Source organism: Macaca fascicularis, chromosome 11 (assembly GCF_037993035.2).
Source record: "Macaca fascicularis isolate 582-1 chromosome 11, T2T-MFA8v1.1".
Classification (NCBI taxonomy): Eukaryota; Metazoa; Chordata; class Mammalia; order Primates; family Cercopithecidae; genus Macaca; species Macaca fascicularis.
The window spans coordinates 113,554,841-113,580,282 of NC_088385.1; the positions used below are offsets into that span (position 1 = coordinate 113,554,841).

Below are 25,442 nucleotides of genomic sequence, written 5' to 3' on the forward strand. Positions count from 1 at the left end.
TGAACTCAAAAGTGTGTTACACGGATGTCAATCAACCTGGGACAGGCAACCTTCTTGGCTTAGTCATGTAGATGCTTGGAGAAACTGGAAATGGCCCTGTATCCTTAGATTGGAGGTGTGGGAGTCCTCTGCAAGGAGGGGTACTATTTGCATTATCACCACAGTCCTAACTGTTCTCTTTCCACCTTATAATAAAAATACAATCCACATTTAGAGCCATGTCTACAAAAAATTGTTAGCACTGATCATTCCCATTTAATAGGCCAAGGAAAGCTGTTGGGACATTCTTTAAGACTGATCATTTATTTATTCGATGGCTAAAAATCTGCATTTTACACCAAAAAAACACCCAATTTGAGTCAATACACCTAAACCCTTCCTCCTTTTGTTAGCTTCATTTTTCTACGTGTAATTTTTCCTGCATCTGCTAACAAAAATAGGCTTGTTCTGTACCACAATTCTTTATCAGTTTTCTGAGTGCAGGAATACGAAGGGCTGAAATGGCAGAAAGAGGTCAGTGTATGAGTTTCAGGAATTCCCTTTTCAGATCCCCAACAGATAAATCATCAGTAGGAAAAAACAAAGAGCAGTGTTAGGGCTGGGCCAACCACCCTGGAGAGCCCAAAAACGGAGTGGCTGAGAAATGGCTCCATTCAATAAATTGGGAGGATGCTCTATGATGACTTGGGGAGGAAAAAATGTTTTTGTGTTGATTAACACAATTTCTCCAAAGTGAAAGGGATGTTTTTTAAAAGTCAATGGAGAAACCACCTTTGACTATTTCTTTCATTCATTTCTTCAGTCCTTCAGTATTGGTAGAGACTGGCTGTGTGGCAGGCCCTGTGTTAAGTAGTGGCAGTGGGGACCCAGAAAGGAACTCGGTATGGCTCTGCTATGGAGGTGCCCCTCAGCAGGTGGGAGAAGGGAGAGCACACACTGTGGATGTGTATGCTACCAGAGCTTGGTCAGGTGTTTGCGGTCCTGGAATATTCAGTGGCACCTACAAACCCCCTCGCAGAGGCCACAGTGGAGAGCCCAAATGAGGCTCTTACGTACGGGCTGGGGGACAGGTTAGGTGAACCAAAAGACCAGGAATCCTCAGTTTCCTGGACTTATTATCTAACCTCTCTGAGCCTCAGCTGCCCCAGCTTCCTCAGGGGGATGTTGCAAGAGTCAACTAAGATGATGTCGGTGGATGATGGAAGGTACTGTTTACTCAGTCATCCAGTAACTCAGACATTTATTAAGCACCTACCATGTGCTATTACAACTGTTGTTGTTATGAATTCCGCGTGAGATGTCTGTGCATACACATAAATAGATATTTGTTAGCTTATATTCTGCAAAACAAACAAGAACCCTCACCACTTTTAGAAACTTGGATTTGCCTGCATAAGAAGCCTCTATTCTCTTTTTCTCAACTACTTTTGTAACCCTATTAGCTTGTGGTTTTCTTGACCTCCTGATCTGGGTAAAATCAGTTTAAGCTCACGCCTTCACCTCAGCACCCCAGTCCCATTTTCAGTTTAAGTCTCAAGCCTCCCCCAAGACTTCAGCAAATCTCAAAGCATTTGCATTCTCAGGGTCACCTTGACTTGGGACTCTTCCTTCTGGTCATTAGCCATGTGTGGCTGTTTAACTTAAAGTTAAACAAAATAAAAACTTCAGTTCACTAGCAGTTGTATTAACCACATTTCAAATACTCAAGAGCCACATGTGACTAGAAGCTACCATATTGGGCAGTGCAGAATGGAACGTTCCCAGCATCACAGAAAGTTCTATCAGACAGTCCTGTGTTATACTGCAGTGAGTCAAGGAGGAAACTCAGCACCCCCTTTGCTTTTCACAAGACAGCCCACAGGAAGCCTCTGTGATCCCAGTAGAGTGAGATTTGTAGGAGAGGTTTACATCCCAAACAGGGTTTACTTCCCAAACAGGGTCCTACGGAACAGACATACCCCACTTCAAAATGCTCTTCAGTCTCTTCACCACAGTGGGGGCTTACTGGTCCCGCCCCTTCTGGTTCCCAAAACTAGTCCCAGCCCTTCTCCACCCTGCTGTCTCCCTTTTTTCCTCTTCCATCTCCCTTCTCCTCATTCTCCTCTCCCCCTCCTCCTTGAGACACCCCCCACCAAATGTCTCTCTTCTGCAATCTTTGGTTTCTGCTGACATCTATGCCCGTAGAGGTATCTCACTTACCCCAAATAGCTTGTCAAATTATTTTTCCGAACAATACATTTTCTCCCTAAGAATTATACTGCCAGCTGCTTCCAAAATAGTCATTAAAAAAAAAAAAATCTAAACTCCATCTTATCTTCAGCCTGAAAACAAGGAAATACTCAAATGGCATTAAGAGCACAAATGCAAATGCTCTGTGCAGCTGCCTTGCCATCAATTTCGAATGGACTGGGAACTGGGGCTGTCCTTCCAGCCACAGAGGACAGGAGCTGCCTGCTAAGGGTTTCCACACTGAGCTTGCTGGATTGAAATCCCAGACACATTTGCCTTTCCTGAGGATTCCAGCATGCTGCAGCTGTCATCTCCTTGAGAGAAAGGGACTAGTTGTTCTGTGAAACTTTGAGGTGAAATCGTGGACAGTCTTCCTTTGAGCAGATCCATCCAAACTTATGATTCATTGATGAACTTTTAACTTAGAGCAGATGAGGTTTAATATTTCAGCTTAGCTTTTGGAGAACAAATATATCAGTAGTAGTCTCTACCCAGCTTGCAAGTGGGCTGAGGCAATACAGAGATCAATGCTGAAGCTGTTCCCCAGGGTGACCTGGTTGGGATACCATTCTTCATAAAGTGGGTGGCAGCCATTGCTTCGCTGCAAGTAAGATCTGAAATATAAATCCTCTTTCCAAGTCTCTGGCCAAGCCCCATAAGCACCAACTTCCAGTAACGCTGTATTGACTTTGGGTCCCAGAATTAATTTAGGGAGTGTAGAGAATGTGAAAGCTTCTAGCTGAACTGGTCTTGTACCTGCTTTCTCTGTTAAGGGTAATAAAAAGTCACCCGACTTGGAGTCATTGAACTTTTCTGAGCTCGCATTTCCTTATCTTTAGACAGGAATAATCCCTCACGAAACTAGGGATAAAATGAGACAGTGCTTATGAGGGTGTTTTTTGAAACTATAAAGTGCTCTGCCCATCAAAAAAATCATCATTCTCTAAATGAGGGCCTCATTCCATCTTACCTCCTGTATTTCCTTACCGTGCTTTATTTTTCTTTATAGCATTTATCATGACTTGAAATAGATATATTTATACATTTATACAGTATAGTTTTCTCTCTCTCTACAGATATATAGCTAACTTTCCCTACTGCTATTCTAGGCTTGCCAAATATCTGTATCTATATCTATATCTACACCTACCATGTGAGTATAGAGAAGCATTATATATACATAATGATTTTGTTTTGTCTGTCTCCTCTAGAATGAAAGCTCTATGAGGACTTTTTTGTTCATTATGCATCCCCTACACCCGGAACAATGCCTGGCACAGAATAAGCCCTCAGATATTTGTTACATGTTGTATGATTTATATTTACATTACTTGTCAGGGATGATGTGAATCATTTTTAGGTATGTGAACTCATTTAACCTTCATGATAATAACTCTATGAAACTGGTGTTGTATCCATTTTCCTTTAGCCCATTTACTGAGTAGGAACGAACTTATTGAGGTACACGTGGAAACTAGCTGTATTTTTACTTACTTTGAAAAATCGCCTTCAGAGTTCTCTGTCCAACTCTTCCTGTTCTGATGATGATGTCTTCAGAGGAAATCCCACAGCATCTGGCCATGTTCACCCATCACATCAGTCTTGGTTGAATAATTACAGCTCATTCTCAGCTATTAAAAAGTGCAGTTCAGTCCAATTTAAAACTTCAATCTCACATCTAAGTCAGGGCTTCTTCCTCCTTGTGGCCTAAAATTTGCTCTGGGAAAGAGGGGTAGGGTCAGCTTTTTCTCCTTCCTTTTCTGGCTCCTCCAGGGTTGGGGGTGGGAGACAGTGGAGGAGGAAAGGCAAGAGTCATTCGACCAACTGGTGCTCACTGGGGGCTTCTCCTAGCTATCAATGCCTTCTGCTATGACTGTCACCCAAATGCTGGGGCCAGGGGTCCTGTCATAGGTTTTGGGGGAGCCACTGTGGATCTCTGTCCACATTAACTGAGAGATGCACTCTCTAGCCAACCTCCTACCACCTCCACTCACAGGCTGCTTTGGCCCTGCAGGTAACTGAGGAGTCCCTCTGTCGCTCTGTTATTGTGTTGGAAGCTTCTGGCCAACTCACTGCACACTGTTTACACCCTGATTCTTAGAGATGCCCAGAGGAGCCCCACAAAGCAGAACTGGCAGATAGAACTCAATGAAGCATAAACAAAAAATAGCTTTGCTTTGTTCCAAGTTTGTCTGTGGCTCACTTCCTTCCCTGACCCCTGATGGTTGCATGGCAGATTGAATAGCTTTTGGGTTATTGATTATAAGAACAAGCATCTTCTCAAAAATTTAGACTCTCTTTTAGATGTTAAAACTCCATCCAGTCCAGTTCTTGAATTTAAAACTGCAGTCTCACATCTACTTCAAAACTCCTCCCTAGCCCAGCTTGGGTCTGCCTATCTCTGGCTTGGACACCCACAGTAAGGAAGGGAAGAGTGTGATCTGATCTTCTTCCCTTCCCTGGCCTTTCCCTCCTGCTCCTGGTCCCTTTAGGTGTGTTAGACTGAGAAAAAATACTTCCAGAATATAACTCTAGCTCTCCAGGGAAACAGTGAAATAAATTTTTAGAGAACAACAGAACTATAAATGGAAACAAACATATAGTAATAGGGATCAGAATTGGCATGCACTTGATGTTGTCCAAGCTTACCAATAGGCAGTTTTTTAACAGATGGTAGAAGTGTCTAGCTCTGTCTAACTTAGAATGCAACATTCAGTTTTCATACAATTAAATAGCAAACATTTATGTAGGGCTTTGTGTATACCTGGTACTATTCTAAGCACTTTACATGTATCAACCTTGTCTAGTCCTCTAAATAACTCTATGAGGTAGATACTGTTATTGTTCCCATTCCATGGATGGTAAACTGAGTCCCAGAGAAGTTGGGTGATTTGCCAAGTTCACACAGCCAGTAAGTGGTGGACTTAGGATGTGAACCAGGGAAATACGGCTCCAGAGCCCATGCCCTTAGCCACCTCGTTTACACAGGATGAGTTATTTCAGGGCTAGGCTAGGTATGTGTGGAGGCAGGTTTTGTGTACACACTTGTCCTTTTGACTTTGTTGTAGTCGTTAGTAGTCATCTGGTGACCTCCTAGGTGACGGAATTTTGGAGAGAAGTCTCAGCCTCTCTGTATCTCAGGGGTCAAGTGTGCTGACCACTACAGTTGAGAAATGCTTTCGCAAATCTTCCCAGCTGGGGTGTTCTGGGTACTGTGGACTCTGGGGTACTGAGTACTACCTCCCCCAGCACCCGGGTTCATCCATTTATCTGATATTCATTTATCTTATGTCTGTGTGGGTCAAGTTCCATGCTGGGAGATGGGATACAGAGTGAAGTCTGCCTTTGAGGTAACAACCCTGTAGAAGAGACATATACACATGAGTGACTGCAAAACAAGATGGCAAATGCACTTCCCAAGTATGAATGCAAGATTGGAAGGACACAGGATTGGAAGGATGCTTCCTCTTTGTGGGGGTGAGGGGCAGCCTGAGAACCAGGCTAGTCATGGAAAAGCTCCAGGTACTGAGCATCCCCCTCCCTCAGCCCACAACCCTGGAAGATCCATGAAAGCTAAAGTGAGTGTTTTAATTTCACCAGAAACCTCCTTCTCCTGCTTGACCACTTGTCTTTCAGAAACTCTAAAACAAAAACTCTACCCACACAAAGATGGAACATCACTGCATTTGGCCAACAAGCTAAACCTTTTCAGAAAGAAAAACTGAGCCTCAGATTTTTGAGCAAAGAGAACATCTCTAACCTACAAATGAGTTGCTTTCCAAGCATTTGAAAGATGCATTTCAGTAGAGCATTTCAGTCCTCAACCCCTGGTCTGTGGACTGGTACTGGTCCATGGCCTGTTAGGAACTGGGCCACACAGCAGGAGGTGAGTAGGTGGGCGAGTGAGCGAGCGTTACCTCTTGAGCTCCACCTCCTGTCAGATCAGTAGTGGCATTAGATCTTCATAGGAGTGAGAACCTTATTGTGACCTGTGCTTGCGAGGGATCTAGGTTGTGTGCTTCTTATGAAAATCTAATGCCTGATGATCTGAGGTGGAACAGTTTCATCCTGAAACCATTCCTTCAACCTGTCCGTGGGAAAATTGTCTTCCATGAAACCAGTCCCTGGTGCCAAACAGGTTGGGGACTGCTGCAGTAGAGGCCACAAAGTGAAAGAATGTCTTCTTCAACTAATACTTATTGAGGGTCCCCCATGTGCTGTAGCCCAGGAATTTCCAATAATGTCAGGTTTTGAGCCCTGAACTTAAGGATCTATCACTCTTACTCACCATGTGATGATGGGCAGGTCCTTTTCCCTCTCTGAACCTCACTTCCTCCATCTATCAAATGGTGAAGTTAGTCTACAAGCATATGAGGATCCTTACCATATTAGCCCAAAACACTCTTCAACTAGAAATCATAAAATAGCTAACACTGACTCTGTGCCAGTTCCTGGGTAAGACCTTTTCATGGATTATCTCATTTTAATCCTTGCATACTCTGTGAATGAGATGCTGTGATTTGGGTTTTTTGTTTGTTTGTTTAAAACTTTTTAAAAGAGAAATTTTAGTTTTAACAGCAAAGAATACATTGTACAGAGATTTCTCATATACCCCCATCCCCACACTTGCACAGCCTCCCCCGTTATCAATATCCCTCACCAGAGTAGTACATTTGTTACAACTGATGAACCTACATTGACACATCATCACCCAAAGTCCATAGTTTACATTAGAATTCAATCTTGATGAATTCACTTACATTGGTGAATTCACTCACATTCTGTGAGTTTGGACAAATGTATAAAAAAATGTATCCATTGTTTTGGTATCATGCAGAGTATTTTCACTGCCCTAAAAATCTCCTGTTCTCTGCCTAGTCCTCTCTCCCTGTCCCCTAACCCCTGGTAACTATTGCTCTTTTTACTGTCTCCAGTTTTGCCTTCTCCAGAATGTCATATAGTTGGAATCATACAGTATGTAGCCTTTTCAGATTGACCTCTTTCCATTCATAATATGCATTTAGGTTTCCTCCATGTCTTTTATGGCTTGATAGCACATTGCTTTTTAGTGCTGAATAATATTTCATTGTCTGGATGTACCATAGTTTATTCATCCACCTACTTACTGAAGGATATTTTGGTTGCTTCCCATTTTGGCAATTATGAATACAGCTGCTATAAATATGCATGTGCAGGTTTTCGTGTGGACATAAGTTTTCAGCTCCTTTGGGTAAATACCAAGGAGTGCAATTGCTAGATTGTATGGTAAGAGTTTGTTTAGTTTTGTAATAAACTGCCAAACTGTCTTCCAAAGTGGCTGTACCATTTTGCATTCCCACAGCAATAAATGAGAGTTCCTGTTGCTCTACATCCTCACCAGCATTTGGTGTTGTCAGTGTTCCAGGTTTTGGCCATTCTAATAGGTATGTAGTGGTATGTCATTGTTGTTTTAATTTGCATTTCCCTGATGATATGTGATGTGGAGCATCTTTTCATTTGCTTCTTTGCCATCTGTGTATCTCTTTGGTGAGGTGTTTGTTGAGGTCTTTGGTCCGTCTTTTAATTGGGTTGTTTGTTTTCTTATTGTTTTTAAAGAGTTCTTTGTATCTTTTGAGCAACAATCCTTTATTAGATGTGTCTTTTGCAAATATTTTCTCCCAGCCTGTGGCTTATCTTCTCATTCTCTTGACATTGTCTTTCACAGAGCATACATTTTTAATTTTAAGGAAGTCCCATTTATCAATTATGTCTTTAATGGATTGTGCCTTTGGTGTTTTATCTAAAAAGTCATCATCATACTCAGGGCCATCTAAGTTTTCTTCTATGTTGTTTTCTAGGTGTTTTACAGTTTTGTGTTTGACTTAGATCTATGATCCATTTTGAGTTAATTTTTGTGATGGGTATGAGGTCGGTATCTAGATTCCTTTTTTTTTTTTTTTTGCATGTGTATTTTCAGTTGTTCCAGCATCATTTTGTTTAAAAGATTATCTTTGCTTCATTTATTGCCTTTGATCCTTTGTCAAAGATCAGTTGACTATACTTATGTGGGTCTATTTCTGGACTCTCTATTGTGTTTTGTTGTCCTATTTGTCTATTCTTTTGCCAATACCATACTGTCTTGATTACTGTAGCTTTATCGTACATCTTGAAGATGGATAGAATCAGTCCTTCAATTTTATTCTTCTTCAATATTGGGCTGACTATTCTGGGTCTTTGGCCTTTCCACAGAAACATTAGAATCAATTTATTGATAGCCACAAAGTAACTTGCTGGGATTCTGAGTGGGATTGTATTGAATCTATTGATCAAGATGGGAAGAACTGACATATTGGCAATATTGCATCTTCCTATCCATGAATGTGGAATCTCTATTTTTATTTAGTTCTTCTTTGATTGAATTCATCTGAATTTTGTGATTTTCCTCATATAGCTCTTATACATAGTTTGTTAGATTTCTACATAAGTATGTCATTTTGGGGGGATGCTAACATAAATAGTACTGTGTTTTCAATGTCAAATACCACTTGTTTATTACTGGCATATACGAAAGTGATTGACTTCTGTATATTAACCTTGTATCTTACAACCTTGCTTATTAGTTCCAGGAGATATTTTTTTTCTTTTGTAGAATCTTTTGGATTTTCTACTTGGACAATATGTCACCTTTGAACAAAGAGTTTTATTTCTGCCTTCTCAATCTACATGCATTTTATTTCCTTTTCTTGTCTTATTGCATTTGGCTAATGCAGTATGATGTTAAAAAGAAGTGGTGGCAGGGGACATCCTTGCCTTGGTCCTGATCTTAGTGGGAAAACTTTGAGTTTCTTACCATTAAGTATAATGTTAGTTGTGGGTTTTTTGTGGGTATTCTTTATCAAATTGAAGAAGTTACCCTTTATTCCTAGTTTGCAGAGAGGGGTTTTTTTTGTTTTTTTTTTTTCAAATCAGAGTGGGTGTTGCAATTTGCCAAATACTTTTGTGCATCTGTTGATATGATCATATAATTTTTTAGCCTGTTGATGTGATAGATTACATTACTTGATTTTTGAATGTCAAACCAGCCTTGCATATCTGGGATACATCCCACTTGGTTATGGTGTATAATTTCTTTTGTACATCATTGGACTCAATTTGCAAATATTCTGTTAAGAATTTTTGCATCTATGTTTATGGGAAAATTGGTCCATAACTTTTTTTAATGTCTTTTGTCTGGTTTTGGTACTAGGTAACAGTTGACCTCATAGAAAGAGTTAGGAAGTAGTCCCTCTGCTTCTGTCCTCTGAAAGAAATTGTAAAGAATTGACAAAATTTATTCTATAAATGTTTGGTAGAATTTACCAGTGTACCCATCTGAACCTTTTTGTTTTGGAAGGTTATTAATTATTGATTCAATATACTTAATAGATATAGACCTATTCTGTCTGTTTCTTTGTGTGAGTTTTGGCAAATCAAATCTTTCAAGAAACTAGTCCATTTCATCTAGATTATCAAATTTGTGGGCATAGAGTTATTTATAGTATTCCTTTATTATCCTTATAATGTCTATAAGATCTGTAGTGGTGTCTCCTCTTTCATTTCTAATATTACTAATTGGGGTCTGCTCTCTTTTTTTCTTTGTTATGCTTTGCTAGAGGCTTATCAATTTTATTGATCTTTTCAAAGAACTGGCTTTTGGTTTCATTGATTTTCTTTATTGCTTTCCTGTTTTCGATTTCACTGATTTCTGCTCTAATTCTTATTGTTTCTTCTTCTTCAGATTAAATTCATTCTTCTTTTTCTAGTTTCCTAAGGTGGAAACTTACATTATTGATTTTATATCTTTTCTAATATATGCATTCAGTGTGATAAATTTTCCTCTACTCACTGCTTTCACTGCATCTCACAAATTTTAATGTTGCATTTTCATTTTTATTTGGTTCAAATATTTTTATTTCTCTGAGAGTTCTTCTTTGCTCCATAAGTTATGTAGAATTGTTATTTTATTTTCACATATTTGAGGATTTTCTAGTTATCTTTCTGTTATTGAATAATAGCTTAATTCTACTGTGGCCTGAGAGCAGACATTATACAATTTTTGTGTTTTATGACCCAGAATGTGATCTATCTTGATGAATGTCCCATGTAAGTTTGAGAATATATATTCTGCTATTTTGGATTAAGTAGTCTATTAATATCAATTATATTTAATTGATTCATGTCCTTACTGATCTTCTGCCTTACTGATTTCCATTTCTGATGGAGGGGTATTGACGTTTCCAACTATGATACTGGATTCATCAAGTTTTCTTTGCAGTTCTATTAGTTTTGGCTTCATGTAGTCTAATGCTCTGTTGTGAGGCACATGTATATTAAGAATTGTTGTGTCTTCTTGGAGATTGATACCTTTATAATTATATAATGCCCTTCTTTATCCTTGATAACTTTCTTTGCTTTGAAGTATGCTCCATATGAAATTAATATAGTTATTCCTGTTTCTTTTGATTAGTATTATCATAGTATATTTTTTCCATTCATTTACTTTTAATCTATATGGGTCTTTATATTTAAAGTGGGTTTCTTATAGACAACATATAGTTGGGTCTTGTTTTTTGAACTGCTCAGGCAATCTTTGTCTTTTAATTGATGCATTTAGACCATGATCTTCAAAGTGATTATTGATAAAATTGGATTAATATTTACCATATTTGTTACTGTTTTCTATTTGTTACCCTTGTTATTTGTTACTATTTTTGTCTTCCACTCTTCTGCTGCCCTTTGTGGTTTTAATTGAGCATTTCATATCATTCCATTTTTTTCTCCTTTATTAGCAGATCAGTTATACTTTAACATAAAAAATATTTTAAATGGCCATCTAGAATTTGCAATATATATTTACAACTAATGCAAGCCCACTTTCAAATAACACTATACCACTTCACAAGAAGGGTGAGCACCTTATAATGAGAAAATCTTAACTTTGGAGCCCTCTGTAAAAAGTCACATACACACATACTTACATATGTGTTTTAATTGATATACACATATAATAAAATATTTTGTTGCCATTATTATTTTGAATCACTGTCATCTGTTAGATCCATTAAAAAACAAGAAAAATAAGTTTTTATTTTACTTCACTTATTCCTTCGTCAGTCCTCTTCCTTTCTTTGTGTAGATCTGAGTTTCTGACCTATATCAATTTCCTTCTCCTTAAAGAATTTCTTTTAACATTTCTTGCAAGTCAGGTTTACTGAAAACAAATTCCCTTAATTTTTGTTTGTCTGAGATAGTCTCTACTACTACTTCAGTTTTGAAGGATAATTTCTCAGTGTACAGAAACCTAGGTTGGTAGGTTTTTTTCCTCTCAATACTTTAAATATTTCATTTCACCCTCTTCTTGTTTACATGATTTCCAAGCAGAAGTCAAAAGATAGTCTTATCTTTGTCCTGTATAGGTAACTGGGTTGTTTTTCTCTCTGGCTTTTTTCAGGATGTTTTTCTTTATCTTTGATTTTCTATAGTTTGAAAATGATATACCTTGATGTAGTTTTCCTGTGACTTGGTTTTTTGTTGTTTGTTATTTGACATTTATCCTGCTTGGTGTTCTCTTAGCTTTTTTAATCTGTGATTTGGTGTCTGACATTAATTTGGGAAAATTCTCAGTCATTTTTGTTTCACATATTTCTTTGCTTCTTTTCTCTCTGTCTGATATTCTTATTATGTGTATTTACATCTTTTGTAGTTGCCCCATAGTCCTTGGATGTTCTGTTCTGTTTTTCAGTGTTTATTCTCTTCACTTTTTAGTTTTTGATGTTTCTGTTGATATATACGCAAACTCAGAGAGTCTTTCTTCAGCTGTGTCTAGTCACCTACAAATCCATCAAAGTCACTCTTCATTTCTGTTACAGTGTTTTTGATCTCTAGCATTTCTTTTTGGTTCTTTCTCAGGATTTCTCTCTCTGCTCACATGGCCCATCTGTTCTTACATGCTGTCTAATCTATCAATTAGAGCCCTTAGCAAATTGATCACAGTTGTTTTAAATTCCTGGTCAAATTCCAACATCCTTGCCTTGTCTGGTTCTGATGCTTGCTGTTTCTTTAAATTGTGTTTTAGCATGCCTTGTAATTTTTTCTTGGTGGCTGAACATGATGGGCCAGGTAAGAAAGGAATTGCTGTAAATCACCTTTAGTCATGTGATGGTAAGGCATGTGGTGGCGGGGAAGCAATCTATTGTCCTGTGATTAGGTCTCAATCCTTTAGTGAGCCTATGCCTCTGGACTGTGAACTTTGCTACAAGTGTTTCTCAATTTTTTCCCTCCCTCTTAGATGTCATAGGATGGCTAAAGTTGGCTAGAATTGAATATTTCCCTTCTTTCACATGGAATGTTAGAGGTGACTGGTGTTCGGTTATTTCCTTCTCTGCATGGAAGGCTAGAGCTGACTGGAGTTGGGTATTTCCCTTCTCCCAAGTCAGTTAGGCTCTGATAATACCTCAGCAGATTAGGCTCTGGTTAACTAGCTTCTCCTGAAAGCAGGCCTTGTTAAGAAGAACAGAGTGCTCCGGCATATTTCAAAATGGGCCCTTTTCTTCCCCCGCCTGCCGGAAGCATGAGGGACTTTTGCTCTGATATTTACTGTGGGAATCTGGTCACACTCCTAGAGGTACATCTCTCAATATTGTGTGGGTTCCTCTATGATTGGGCCTCCCTGGAGTTATTTTTAACTCTCAGCCTTGTCTGCATTAAGCCTTCACAACTCATCAATTACAATTCAGGTGTTCCTACCCCAGCACTGGCTCCTGAGGCAGTTCCCACTCCTGAGTCTCTGCTCCAGGAAGCCACGACTCCCTGTATTTGCCTGTCTCTCCAATCTTGGGGGCAGTAGTTTGCTCTGTGTCCTCCCCTCTCTTAGGGACCCAAGAAGAATTGTTGATTTTTCAGTTTGTTTTGCTTTTTACTCGTTAGGATGAAGTGGTGACTTCAAAGCTTCTTATATACAGAACCAGGAACTGGAAGTCAAAATGCTGTTTTTATTCCCATTTAAAGATGAGGTAGTTGGCTCCAGGGCCTATGTTGTCAATATCGGATTTCTGATAATGCAAAGGAGCTAAACACTGGAGCGTTCTCTATAAAGTAGATCCTGGGTGGAAACCAGAAGGTCTCTGAGTTATTATAGAAATTGGGGCTGTGGGGAAAGGTGTCCCTCCCCGTTCCTCAATAGTGGCTTAAATAAATTAGTGGTCTTACTTTTCTTACATAAACTAAGTCTAGAAGAAGGTAACCCAGCTGTAGTTGGGCAGCTCTATAAGAGCATCAGAGACCCAGGTTCTTTCTGTCTTTGTGCTCTGCCCTTTTTAGTAGATGGCTTCCAGTTTCTATATCACCTCATGGTCCAAAATGACTGCTAGACTCCAAAGACTATCTTCCAGGAAAGAAGTAGAAAAACATGGGGTGAGGGGAGAAAAGTCAAAGCTCCCAGTTCAGTCAGCCCTCTTTAGACTCTTTCCCAGGACCCAGCCCAGTGATTTTCCCTTACATCTCATTGTCTGCCTTTGGCTATCAGGAAGGCAAGAAAATGTGGTCCACTCTATCCTGGAATAAAAACAATGGTTTGAGCCAGGTGCAATGGTGCAGGTTTATAGTCCCAGCTCTTCAGGCAGGAGGCTGAGGTGAGAGGATTGCTTGAGCCCCTGAGTTTGAGTCCAGCCTGGGCAACACAGTGAGAGCCCATCTCTTAAAGTTTTTTAAATTTAAATAAATAATTAGGATTTATTTATCTTGGACTAAGGATGAAAGGGAAAAAAATAATTAGGGTTTAGTGGGGAAGGAGAAGGCAACTAGCCATTTTATCCACATAAGGGCATTTCACACATCCATGTATCATTGTATATGCTACAGCTATGAAATGGAACTCAGGATCCTGGAAGAGTATAGGTTGTTCTCTTGAATTATGAGCTCATGGGAAGTAATGTAGGTGGTACAATGTGATCACTAAAGACTGTGGAGGGTGACATGATTCATGGTCAGGAATTTACTGAACTTTTCAGGAAAAGGCTGGCTTATGGATAGGCACTAGATAGTTGTGATATAGTGTAATTTGAATATGTGGAGAGGCCATTTGGCCTCAAAAATATACCTTCCAAAATAAAGGCTTAATGATGTCTTAAATCCCTGAATTCCACTTCTTTAAATCTGTAAAAATGCAACTAGAACAGGATAAGTTCATTCATTAATACTTATCACTTACTAACACTTCAGTATGTATGAGTTTAATCTATTAAGGAGACTTAGAGATCAGTTGATGCTATCCCTTCACTTTCCAGATGAGGAAATTAAAGCTCAGAGGGACTGAGTGGTTTTCCCCATTTCCTACATTTAGTGGCAGGTCTCCCCCTCACCCACACTGGATCCAGTGGTGGGGCTGAGAGTGGGGAAGAGACACCAGTAAGAGGTAGAGAGACTGGAGAAAGGGAAGCTGGGGTGACAGATGTGCTTGTATGAATTGAATTTATTTAGAGCCTGCATTTTTCCAGTGAGGACATGGGTAATTGGCAGTTTGGGTTGTGGGTGGCTCATCCTTGAAGATTTGGCTCCTTTCTCCTTGCTGACCATCCTTGAGCAATGGGGAAAAAAAGCCAAGTGTGTTCTGGGGACCTGTGCTTCATCAGCTGCACTTACCTGCATTGGAGAGGAGGATGGAGACCCCCTCATTTACATGTTGGCCCTCTTCTAGTCCCACCAGTCTGCCCACCCACCTCCCACCCTGACCTGGGGTCACTCGCACACCCCTGAACTGACACAGTAGAAGATGAGGGCACTCTTGAGGCATCTTTAGGATTCTTCAAAGATGGTCTTTTTCCTAGTTATCAAAGGGAAAAAACATGTACATAGACTTTCCTTCTACTTTTAATTCTTGCATATATTTTTCTTAATTTTTTTTAATCTGCTGTGGGGTGTCCATGTCAGAATGCCTGATTTCACACCAGGTTTTTAAAGGTGTTTTTGTATGTGTGTGTGTGTGTGTGTGTGTATGTGTGTGTAGTGCCATGTAAAACTCTGAAGTCAAACTGTTTGGGTTTGAATTTGAATCCTGATTGTACCACTTAGCGGCTGTGTGAGCTCAGATAATTTCCTAACAGCCCTGAGCCTCAGTTTCCTCATCTGTAAAATGGAATATTGATAGCAATCAATCACCTGGAGAACTGTTGAGATAATGACTGTAAAAGGGCTACTTAGCACAGAGCCTGATAAATATAAACACTCAATGCTTGTTAGTTAGGACTTCAGTTTATTATAGCAACATTTCATGACTTGAACACATCATGTTTTTAATATATTATCACTACCATATCAGTGTTCCAGCCTTTCTAGGTGCTCTTCTTTCTGAACAATTTTGAGAACAATTGTTCTAAAAATGTCCTACATCACACACATGCTGCCATCACCACCCTCGCCCTCTCTTATTATCATCTTCAGAATTATTCCATTTTTGACTTAACCTGTATCTTATGTAACTCACCTCATTCTAACTAAATCAGTGTGTGATGACTGTCTTCTCTCATGTACATGTGACACATATCCAGTCACCCTGAGGACAATGAGGGGTTCACATACGGATTTTTGGAATTCTTGTTATTGCCATCCGTGGTACCCCTCAAGGGGCAACAGATTCACTGTTACCTTTCCAGCCCTGGGGCTTTTCAAGGAATCCTTCATCAATCCATATGCATGATTTGAAATTCCACTTCTGTCTCATTGCACTCAGTATGAATTTCTTATAGAAATTTTGCAAATTCTCTTAGGGAATTTCCTGTGGAATCTGTAGCATTCCCTAACCCTTTCATTCCCCAGTTCCTGGCACCCAGGAAGTGCCATAAAAATTGTTGAATAGGTAAGAGTTATGTCAGTATAGTAAAATGAACCCAGCAAACACTCATTTTAATATGGAAGCATTGAGATAGGATGTTTTACAGTCCCCATTCATATCACCACTTTAATTATTTTTTCTTTTCGGAAAAATAGACTAGGTTTATTGTCAAAAGAAAAAAAAGTGAATATTCTGCTTTCAGAGTTAAATTTGTGACCATTAGTTCCCTTTAGCCAACTTCTTTCCCTAATCATTTCTCTCTTTTGTTCAAAGAATTGTTTCTTATGTGTGTTTTTAAAAATATGCCATGAGATTTCCACAATACATGGTTATAAAACAGGAACTTGTCATTGTATTAAATTTCTAATTTCTTGCTACTCGAAAAGCCTTCTTTTCCCACACCTAAAATGACCCTGAAATAAGACCCGCAACTCTCATTTTTAAACTGTGTTCAGCATACTTGACTCTATTCTACATGAGTGTATCTCCTTCAGTGTGTGGAAGGACATCTACTGATTCCATTGCATTAGAATTTCTTTTAGATCACTTCTTGTTGATGGCAAATCTTTACCTACTGAGGGTGGGTGGAATTTTTGAAAACAAAAGCCTGATGACTAAGTTTGGAGATCAAGCTGATCAAGATCATATTATTTTGGGTCAAAACTGAAGGCTGTATTATGTAGAGTGATGAGACTGAATGGCCTTCCTTGGTGGCTCTGGGGGTATCTCTTGAAGCAACACCAAGAGAGGCAGTGGGGCAGGGGGTGTCATTCACAATGAGGGGACACCTTGCTGGCTCTGGCATGTGTGGGCGTGTGTCAGCCACAGTAAAGAAGATGACAGGTAGGAGAATCAGATTCCTGTTTCTTCAGCTGGGCAGAGACTGAATCAAGGCAGCCTTGAATCACCTTAGATCCCAGTTCCTCATTTGTAAAGTGAGATCATCATACTCTTCTCCAGTGTTGTTTTCTTTTTCTTTCTTTCTTTCTTTCTTTCTTTCTTTCTTTCTTTCTTTCTTTTTCTTTCTTTCTTTCTTTCTTTCTTTCTTTCTTTCCTTCCTTCCTTCCTTCCTTCCTTCCTTCCTGTCTGTCTTTCTTTCTTTCCTTCTTTCTTTCTCTTTCGTTCTTTCTTCCTTTTTCCTTTTCTTTCTTTCTTCCTTCCTTCTTTCCTTCCTTTCTTCTTCTTTTTCTCCTTCCTTCCTTCCTTTCTGTAATCTTTCTTTCTTTTTCTCTCTCTCTCCTCTTTCTTTCTCCTTCCCTTCCTCCCTTCCCCTTCTCCTTCCTTCCCTCCTTTCTTTCCTCCTTTCCTCTTTTCTTTTTCTTTTCTTTCTTTCTCTTTCCTTCCTTCCTTCTTCTTTCTTTCTTTCTCTCTCTCTTTCTTTCTCTATTTCTTTTCTTTCTTTCTTTCTCTTTCTTTCTCTCTCTCTCTCTCTCTCTCTCTCTCTTTCTCTCTTTCTCACTTTCTTTCTTTCTTTAGATGGAGTCTCGCTCTGTCACCCAGGCTGGAGTAGGGTGGCACGATCTCAGCTCACTGTAACTTCCGCCTCCCAAGTTCACCCAATTCTCCTGCCTCAGCCTCCTGAGCAGCTGGGACTACACGTGCACGCCACCATGCCCGACTAATTTTTTGTATTTTAGTAGAGACGGGGTTTCACTGTGTTACCCAGGCTGGTCTCGAACTCCTGAGCTCAGGCAATCCGCCCACCTCGGCCTCCCAAAGTGCTAGGATTACAGGTGTGAGCCACCGGACCCGGCCTCCTCCATTTCTAAGACGAAATGTACTACCGCGTATAAAAACACCTCATTTAGGGCATGGTGCTTAGTGATGCTCAGTGGCTGACAGTTCCCTTTTTCACTCTTTCCCTTCCTCATCTTAAATTAGAAGGGCAATTGTTTGGACATATCATCTCGGAAATTCTTGCTTAAAACTCGTGTTTCTTTAAAAAAATTGCACCCACAAAATGATGTAAGAGTATCCTGCATGCTGGGTTACCTTCAACAGGAGTGCGGTGTATGGGGAGGAGAACGGACAGGGGAGATGAGTGACATGGCCACCACCACCTGAAGAACTCTAACTGCCCCAGAGAGAGTAGTTCTCCAGAGCTGCTCTGCTTCCCACCCCCATCCCCGTGGAGCCCCCAGCTCTGTCTGCCCAGGCTGAAAGAGAGAAGGGTGGGATTCATGAGTAATTAAAGGGAATTTGGAAGGCTGGGATGTTGCGGAATGTTAGATCAGTAGCTAGAACAGCATGTGGCGTTCTTTAGGCAGGCTTCATTGAATCCATACAAAAAAAGAAAGAGGGGCTGCCTGCCTGTCTGCTCATTTATCAAACAGCGAAGCTCAACTTTCACAGCTCCACAAAAGTGTTTTACTGTTTGCTGAGTCTTGCTCCAGAAATTAAAAGCTGAGCAGCCTGAGCGGGGCTGAACCGACCCTGCATTTTGAGACTCAAACTAAATTGTGCTGGGCTTTCAGATTCAGGGACCAGTTTATTATTTGGTGAAAGGAGAAGAGAATAATTTATAATTTGCAGCCCATAAGAAACACTTAAAAAAAAAAAAAAAAAGGCAAACCCCCTTCCCACAGGTTTTTGTTGCAGCTGCAAGGAGGAGGTGCTATCTGCAGCAGCCCTTTCTTTGCTCAGAGTGGGAAAAGTCTTGACCTGCATTTGGGCAGAATGTGATGTGATACAGCAGCACTTCCACCCATCCCCCATCCCCTACTCACAACAAACTCCCTTGCCTCTCATTTCTTTGAGATTGCCTTTTTCTCTCTTTGGAGGAGGAGGAGGAGAAGATTTGCCCATCAGATACTTTTAGGTAAAAGAATTTTCACAAACAGAACCAAATATTCCAACTACACTAATATGTTCCTTGGGAAAGCGTAATATACCACAAAAGCCCCAAAACTAGATTGAATGAGGAGCGTCTGCAAATCCATGAAAGGATGGAAGTATATAGGGCTAACTCCATCAGTGAAGAGAAAGGGCTAGAAAAGAATGATAACCAGAGGTCGAGTCACTAGAGAGGCAGAGAGGAGTGTTAGTAGATACAGAGCCCCTGCTCCGGCCCCTCCCTGGCAGCTGGTCACTCCTCGCTCCCGTTCAGCCAGCGGGCTGTGAAAGGCTGCTGAGGTTGAGCTCTTGCCCTCCACTCTTGTCCTACTTCCGGCTGGTGAAGTCCCAAGAGGCAAGCCTGGGTACCCAGTCTCTAGGCTCTCTGATTCTGCTACAAGCCTGTGAGATAAGCTGAGCGAGTGTTATAATCCCCACTTTATAGATGAAGAACCTGATGCTCAAATGGAAGAAAGAGCAAAAGGTCTTTTGTGGCTTTTCAATTTAGCACATTTTTATAAAGTGTTAATGCTGTCCTATACTTTATAATGTGTTTTAAGAACACTGAAATGTTTCTCCCCTTGGATAAAGCAGCTCCATCTTTGAGAAACTATTATGAGGAGGAAATCCCAAAACAAAGTATCCAGGATAAAAAACAAAAATCATGACACACAAAGATATTGCTTATAGCATTATTTGCATTAACACAATGCTGGAGACAACTTCAATGGCCAATCAAAGAGGAATGATTCTTTCTTTCTTTCATTCATTGAGTCAACGAATTAATGCACCGAGCCACCTTCTCTCCCACCTGGACTGCTGCAGTAGCCTTCCAACTGGTTTCCCTGCTTCCATCCTTGCCCCTAAGTCAGTTCTCCACACAGCAGCCAGGGTGACCCTTTTGCATGGTAAGTCAGATCTTGTTCCCCACTCCCCTCCTTAAAGCCCTCTGAAGTCTTCCCATCTCACTAAGAGTAAAGGCAGACATGCTTACAAAGGCCTGCAAGGCCCTGCGAACCCCTCCAGCCCCTCAACCTCTCCTCCTGTCACTCCCTCGCCTACCGGCTCTGCTCCAGCCACATGGGCCTCCTCGTTCTTCCTGAAACAAATGAGACAAGCTCCCACCCAGGGCCTTCCCATGGGCTATTCCTTCTTGCAGTTTCCTTCCCCCAGATATCCACAAAGTTCATTCTCTCACTTCCTTTAGGTCACCACTCAGATGCCACATGATCATGGAGTCCTAATCGCCCCAAACAAAATAACACCCTCACCTCCATTTTCTTTCTTTCTTTCTTTCTTTTTTCTAAGACAGAGTCTTGTTCTGTCACTCAGGCTAGAGTGCAGTGGCGTGATCTCGGCTCACTGTAACCTCCGCCTCCCAGGTTCAAGCAATTCTCCTGCCTCAGCCTCCTGAGTAGCTGGGACTACAGGCATGTGCCACCACGCCCAACTAATTTGCATATTCTTAGTAGAGACAGGGTTTCACCTTGTTGTCCAGGCTGGTCTCGAAATCCTGACCTTCGTGATCCGCCTGCCTCGGCCTCCCAAAGTGTTGGGATTACAGGCGTGAACCACCACACCCGGCCTCCATCTCCATTTTCTTTACTCCTCTCGCCCTGCTTTTGTGTTCCCCGCTGGAGCACTTACCTGATAGAAGACACATTGACTTTTTCATTTAGTTTTAGTCTTCTCACACTAGAACGTAAGCTTCTTGAACAGAGGCGGTTTCTGTTTTGCTCAGTGTGTTCCTCAGTGCCTAGCAAAATGTCCGGCCTATAGCACAATCTCAGTAGATATCTGCTGGTGAATGAATCCAAGCTTTGTACCATTAGCCAACCTATTATGATTATTGAGGCTGCAGCTTGTTGAATGTGGGGAAAATGAGACTGGAGATCTAGTTTGTGTGGAATCTTACAGGTCTAGGTAAGGACTTTACAAAGCTAAGTAACACTGATTATTTATAAAGATTCTATGGGGGTGGCGGAGTTGGAGAAATTTGGTCAAAGAATACAAACTTTCAATTAGGCAGGAAGAGTAAGTTCGAGAGATCTACTGCACAGCATGGTAACTATAGTTAATAACAATGTATTCTTGAAAATTGCTGGCCAGGCACCGTAGTTCAGGCCTGTAATCCCAGCACTTTTAGAGGCAGAGATGGGTGGATCACTTGAGGCCAGGAGCTTGAGACCAGCCTGGCCAACATGGCAAAACCCCATCTCTACTAAAAATACAAAAATTAGCTGAGCATGGTGGTGCATGACTGTAATCGCAGCTACTCAGGAGGCTGAGGCACAAGAATCACTTGAACCCAGGAGGCAGAGGTTTCAGTGAGCTGAGATCACGCCACTGCACTCCAGCCTGGGTGACGAGTGAGACTCTGCCTCAAAAAAAGAAAAAAGAAACAAGAAGACAAGAAAATTGCTAAGAGGGTACATTTTAAGTGTTCTCACCACAGAAAATAACAAGTATGGGAGGTAATGCTTATGTTAATTAACTCAATTTAGCTATTCCACAATGTATACATATTTCAGAACATCATATTGTACACTATAAATATACACAATTTTGTTTGTCAACTTTAATTAAAAAAAAAAAAGATTCTGTGGATTGCATAACTATGGTCACCCAAACAAGTGGCTCAGGGAAAGTTTCTGGGAGGAAGTAAGGCACAAGCTGAGATGTGAGGATAAGTACACATTAGGCAGAAAAAGGGTGTGAAGAAAGGGCTCTGGACAATGAGAACATCCTGTAGGAAGGGCCAGAGTAAGACAAAACATAGTGTGTTCATGAAACTTGGAAGAAGTTCCATTCCGTATGGCCAGAGCACAGGAATTGGGAGAGGAAGGGGAGAGGTAAGCTGGAACAAAGGCAGGGCCAATCAGGCAGGACCTGGTGGGTCTGGATTCTGTCTAGAGGCTTCATGGAGAAGTGGTCGTGATGGGGCATGACAGGAAGCAGGGCCAGTGAGACCATTGCAGCAATCCAGGTGCAAGACCGTGGTCCTGGGATGCATGGAGATAGGAGGATATGGGTAGAATCAGGATATGAAGATAGAGGGTAGAACTTGGTCACAGATTGGAAGTGGCATGTACAAGTGGCACGTACAATCATGGTTTGAGGAAGGGCGAGCTCTGGTGTGGTCAGGTAACGGGGAAAGGCTCATAGAGCAGCGGAGTGCATGCTGGGTGGCTGGATAGGCTCTGAGGGCGCAGGTAGTAAGGAGGGAGAGAGAGTGGAGGGTAGAAAGTGCAGAGGTATGGGCCTGGGAAGCAGCATTCAGGGAATAGTGCAGCACCAAGTAGTCTGACTTGGACAGAACCTCGAGTTCATGGAAGGAAATTTAGAGAGAAAAGATGGAAGCAAAGAGTGGTGTCTGAGTTTCAATCAAAAGAACCTCTACTAAGTCAGGTGACCATGGAGAATTGCCAGAGGCCTTTAGGTAGACAGGTAATGATCTGGATCATTCCTTCAGTAAACCTACTTGGGGACCTCAATTATGCAAACAATGATTTTTGATTAGCATTTTATTAAGCAGGAGCATTTCACTGCCAGATTGCCACTTGAGTGGATGCGGGTAAATTTCATCCAGGAGGAGACATGGGGCTGCCTGCTGATGTCACCATCCCCTCAGCTGCTTCCCACCTTCCCTAGCCTATTGGGTGCAGGGCCCTCAGATCCTGTTCATAGCAGAGGCCACCAGGACATTTCCAAGAGGGTCAGCGTGAAAAGAAGAGAAGATAAATCTTCACTGAAGAGTCGATGAGAACGAGAAATCATTTCATTCCTCAAACACACCCAATGTGTAAATGCAGGAATATGACATAAAAGAAATAAAGGTTGCTGTTAAAGGAAGGAATGAGAAGCTTGGGGACATTTTCATTCATCCAGAAAACCGTAACATCGTGGTGGTAGAGTGTTAAGTCGGACTGGATGCATTCAAATCGTAGGTCTGCATCTGAGCTGTGTGGCTTTGTGCAGGTTGCTTAGCCTCTCTAAGCTTCAGTTTACTCATCTATACCGAGGGAATAGCAGTGGAACCTGGCACTGGATTGTGATGATCAACTGAGATAATACACGTAAAGTGGTTAGCACCGTGCCTGAGCCAGGATTGGAACGTGGGTGAGCCTGACTTCGAAGCCTGTGTGCCTAACCACTGTATACCACTGTTTCCCAATTCACTAGGAAAACAGAGAAAGGAGGCAGCTAAGGTTGCATGGGAAGGGCCACAGGGCAAGTGGGAGAGGCTCCAAGAAAGCTAGGGAGTTCCTTGGGGGTGAGCGGAAACAGTGTGGCCTTGGCATTCCAGGCACAGGGAACAGCATTGTGGATGTGGGAGCAACATGAGCCTGGAGCTCTGGGGAGTGGCTGGATTTTAGGCTGGGCAGCTGGGTGGGAGTTGATCACAGAGGGCCTCATGGACCAGCCTTAGGATCCTGGATTTTTATTCAGAGTGGGCAGCAAGAAGACACCCGGCATTTTCAATGAGGAAGTGAATGATCACATTGGCATTTTAGAAAGATCCTGCTGCTGAGGCCGGGTGTGGTGCATGTACCTATAGTCCTAGCTTCTCTGGAGGCTGAGGCAGGAGGATCTCTTGAGCCCAGGAATTCAAGGCTGCAGTGAGCTAGGATAGCACTACTACTCCAGCCTGGTCAACAGAGCGAGAGACCCTGTCTGAAAAAAATTTAAAAAACAAATCCCACTGGTGAGGCAACAAGACTAGTGGCAGGGAAACCAGTTGGAAGAATGTTTCTGTGGTCCAAGCAGCGAGAGATCACAGTGGACTAGTGCAGCAGTGGGGGTAAGGGCAGATAGAGAGAAGGGGCTAAGTTCGGGAGACGTCCTGAAGGCAGAATCAGTAGGGGTTGTGCAGTGTTAGGAAGAGAGGAGTCAGGGAGGACCCTCCTGTTCTGTCTTAGGTAACTCAGCGGAGGTTGATGCTGGTCACACAGATTCTAAAACTGCATGTATTGATCTATACATTACTCAAAAAGAATAAGTAAAAAACATCAGGAATGAAGGGAGTCATAGATTGAATTGATCCGTGAATTCCCAGGCCCCATGCTATGGCTTGATAATTCCTCAAGATCACAGTGCATAGAATTCTAAACACACTGATTGTACATGTTATTGCCTCACAGGGGTAGAACAAATGGCTCCAGAAGGCCAGTCATTCCCCAGGGGCCTTCTGGCACATCTCTAGAATATAGTCAGCAACCCCTGGTACCTTAACCTAGGGCCAGGCATCAGGGGCTTGGCCTGTGTTGCTTTATAGATGTTATGTAGGATACCATTTGGATAAACACTTAGAAAGATTTCAGAACTTAGCCCAGTCTCTTAAATTAAGTAATCATAAGACTTAGCAACCAAACAAAACAATGCTGCTTTCTTTAATTATCTACATATTGTTTATAGAAAATAGGAAATGATTTATTTTTTTAAAAAGGAAAGAAAGAAAAAAAAAAACCAGCATAACATTCTGGTAGATTTTAGGTGCTTCTTCCGAGATTATCTTGAACTTTCACTGTTATTTCAACAAGGAAATCCTTTTCTATTTGCAAAAAAAAAAAGTTGATTTAGTACATAAATATACAAACTCTTTTTGTTCTACCCACAATCCCAATACCCTAATGAATATCCACTTTCATTTTACCACATTACCTGTTTATTCCTGTATTTTTATAAATAATTCTGTTATATAACATAAACATAGATTGAGATCTGCTATTTCATTTAACATTATAAGCATTTTCTGTGTTGTGACACAGTTTTTGTTACCATCATTTTTAATGGCTATTTCATAATTTCTACAGGGTGTATATATGCTATCATGTTTTTAGACAGTTTCCTATCATTAGACTTTTATGTTGTTTCAAATTTTTCACTCTCATTAGTAGCCTCACATTTAGCTTTTCTTATTGTAGATTATTTCCTTGGAATTAATAGATAAAAAATATGAGTACTTTATGGCTTCCTATGTATTTTAAAAATGCTTTGGGGAAGGGTTGTGCTAATAAATTACATCATCAGCCATCTGCGTATTCCAGTTTTACTACAGCCTTGACAGCACTGAATATTATCCTTTCCAAAATGTCTGTGAATAACAGAGGGTTAAACATGGTGCCTTACTGGCCGAGCGCAGTGGCTCATACCTGTAATCCTAGCACTTTGAGAGGTTGAGGTGGGCGGATCACTTGAGGTCAGGAGTTCGAGACCAGCCTGGCCAACATGGTGAAACCCTGTCTCTACTAAAAATACAAAAATTAGCCAGTTGTGTTGGTGGGCACCTGTAGTCCCAGCTACTTGGTAGGCTGAGGCAGGAGAATCACTTGAACCCAGGAGGCGGAGGTTGCAATGAGCCGAGACGTGCCACTGCACTCCAGCCTGGGCGACAGAGTGGGCGCTCTGTCTCAGAAAAACAGAAAACAAAAAATATGATATTTTACTGTTGTGTCCATTTGTATAGGAGAAATTTTCCAGACCTAAACATAGAAAAATTTCTACTTTTTCTAAGGAACTAGTTTGGACTTATATT

At 41.2% G+C, this 25,442-nt stretch overlaps 1 protein-coding gene and 1 long non-coding RNA gene across 9 annotated transcripts in view; one reads left to right on the forward strand and one right to left on the reverse strand.

Moving 5' to 3' along the window:
* Positions 1–25,442, forward strand: part of RFX4 (regulatory factor X4) — a 179,263-nt gene that overhangs the window by 71,318 nt on the left and 82,503 nt on the right. The window lies entirely within an intron of this gene.
* The window catches only part of LOC141408093 (uncharacterized), a 34,671-nt gene continuing 33,500 nt past the window's right edge, over positions 24,272–25,442 (reverse strand). Inside the window, exon 3 of the long non-coding RNA XR_012420576.1 lies at positions 24,272–24,458. This is a non-coding gene — a long non-coding RNA (uncharacterized lncRNA). The remainder of the gene's footprint in view (positions 24,459–25,442) is intronic.